The following is a 2919-nucleotide window of genomic DNA, read 5'->3' on the forward strand; positions in this document are numbered from 1 at the left end:
AAATAATTATATATTATTCAATGACTGTTACATAGATTGAGTTAGTCCCTATATTACTTGGCTTGCCTTATGTTTTAAACACTTTTAAAAGTAAGGTATTCTAGAAATCCAGAATGCTATACAATAAAGAGGTGATATGCAAATTGACCGTCACACCCTCACACTAGATGGCCACCTCCATGTGGTCACAAGATGGCCAGCAGGGGAGGGCAGTTAGGGGCGACCAGGCCTGCAGGGGAGGGCAGCTGGGGGCTACCGGGCCAGCAGGAGAGAGCAGTTGGGGGTGATGGAGCCAGCAGGGGAGGGCAGTTGGGGGCAATCAGGACAGCAGAGGAGCAGTTAGGCGTTGATCAGATTGGCAGGGGAGTGGTTAGGTGGTGGTCTGGCTGGCAGGCAGAGTGGTTAGGGGCGATCAGGCAGGCAGGCAGCAGTTGGGAGCCAGCAGTCCTGGACTGTGAGAAGGATGTCTGACTGCTTGATTTAAGCCCAATCCCACAGGTGTTCCAGATTGGAGAGGGTGCAGGCTGGGCTGAGGGACACCCCCTACCAGTGCATGAATTTCATGCACTGGGCCTCTAGTATTATTATAAAAGTATTTTATTTTTAGACCTGAGTTGTATACAAACATAATATGAGATGTTGAGAAATAATTAGAACATACAGAAAAGTTTAAAGAAGAAAATGTATATAACCAATAATCCCACTATATACTGACAAAAATTCTTTTAGTGATCTTTATATCTAACCATTATTTTTCTAGATTTATGTGTGATTGTTTATCTAAAGGTATAAATGTGTATACTTACTTTTTTTTGTAAAATTGTGTTGCTAGTGTATCTGTAATGTGCTTTTATGAACCATAAGTTTAGTATTTATATTTTATACTTCTACCATTTGATAAAAACTGTATTGTTATTCATGTACTTGCTTTTATTTTCAAAAAGAAATCTTCTTTTACTATTCCATGCCATAATCATTGTGGTTATATATACATATAACATGTTAGCATAACATTAGCATAATTAGCATATTGCCCTTTTATTAGTATAGATATATTCCTAATAGGCAAATATATCTATTCTAATAAAAGGTTAATATGCTAATTAGACTGGGAGACCTTCCGGACATCCTTCTGGAAAAATCTATGGTGGCGGGACTGAGGCAGAGGTGGTTAGGGGCGATCAGAATGGAAAGGGGTGCAGTTAGGGGCAAGCAGGCCGGCAAGGGGGTGCAATCAGGGGTGAGCAGGCTGGCGGGGGGGCAGGTGGGGGAGAGCAGGCTGGTGGGGAGGCAGTTGGGGTTGAGCATGCCAGAAGGGGTTGCAGTTAGGGGCGAGCAGGCCGGCAGGGGGATGCAGTGGGCGTGAGCAGGCTGGCAGGGGAGCAGTTGGGGGAGAGAAGTCCAGCAGGAGGGTAGTGGGGGGGTGATCAGGCTGATGGGTGGGGAAGTTGGGGGCAAGCAGGCTGGCAGGTGGTGCAATTAGGGGCAACCAGACCAGCAAGGGGGCACTTAGGGGCAATCAGGCTGGCAGGGGAGGACAGTCAGAGGGTGGCCAGGTTAGAAGGGAAGAACAGTTAGGCTGTGGCCAGGCCAGCAGGCAGAGGTGGTAAGTGGCAACCAGGCCGGCAGGCAGAGGCAGTTAGGGGCGATCAGGGTGGCAGAGGAGAGCAGTTAGGGGTGACCAGGCCAGCAGGCAGAGTGGTTACGGGCCATCAGGCAGGCAGGCAGGTGAGTGCTTAGGAGCTAGTAGTCTTGGATTGCGAGAGAGATATGGCCTCAACTGGCAGTTGGACATCCCCCAAGGGGTCCTATATTGGAGAGGGTGCAGGCCGGGCTGAGAGACCCTCCTATACACGAATTTCATGCTCTGAGCCTCTAGTCCTAATATATAAAAACCTTGGGTCTGTCATGACCAGAAGCTCAACCAACCAGAAGTCAGTCCTGCAGTAAGTGGTGGGCTGCCATGGCGACCCAGCACTGACTGCTGTGGCTGCAGTCCTGGTAACCCAGCACTGACAGCTGAAGGGGCTGAGAATCAGGCCCAGAGAGAGGCCTGAAGAGAGAAGTAGAGTCTGATCCATAGCCTCTGTGGCAGCTGTTGATCAGCCCTTGCCTCTCTCTTTCTCTCCAGCAGCCACACCTCCATTTCTCTCCAGGCCTCCATGGGGGCTGCTGATCAGACCTGCCTTTCTGATCAGGCTCCGTTGATAGGCCCAGAGACCCTGACTGGTATAGAAACCAATCAATCAGAACTAAATCAAGGTGAAGTGTGAGGAGCCAATGGCTGCCTAGGAGGCAGAGCTTTTGCCGCTGACTGGCATAGAAACTGACCAATCAGAACCAAATCTGGGTCAACTGTGAGGAGCCAATAGCTGCCTAGGAGACAGAGCTTTTGACACTGACTGGCATAGAAACTGACCAATCAGAACCAATTGGCCAGGAGAGGAGAGCAGTTGGGGGCGAGATCAGGCCAGCAAGGGAGGGCAGTTAGCAGTGATCAGGCAGGCAAAGGCAGTTAGGGGCGACAGGCTGGCAGGGAAGGGCAGTTGAGGCAAGATCAGTCCAGCAGGGGAGGGCAGTTGGGGGGTCCAGGCCAACAGGGGAGGACAGTAGGGGGTGACCAAGCTGGCAGTGGTGGGCAATTGGGGGTGATTGGGCTGGCGGGAAGAAGCAGTTAGGGGCAATCATGCAGGCAGACAGGCAAGTGGTTAGGAGCCAGCAGTCCCGGATTGTGAGAGGGATGTCCGACTGCTGGTAAATCATCAGTCAGACATATCCCGAGGGGTCCCAGATTGGAAAGGGTGCAGGCTGGGTGAGGGACATACCCCTAGTGCACGAATTTTGTGCACTGGGCCTCTAATATATATATACTAGGGGCCGGGTGCACGAAATTCGTGCACTGGGGATGGGTGGGGGGTC

The sequence above is a fragment of the Myotis brandtii genome, unplaced genomic scaffold (genome assembly GCF_000412655.1).
Source record: "Myotis brandtii unplaced genomic scaffold, ASM41265v1 scaffold345, whole genome shotgun sequence".
NCBI lineage: Eukaryota > Metazoa > Chordata > Mammalia > Chiroptera > Vespertilionidae > Myotis > Myotis brandtii.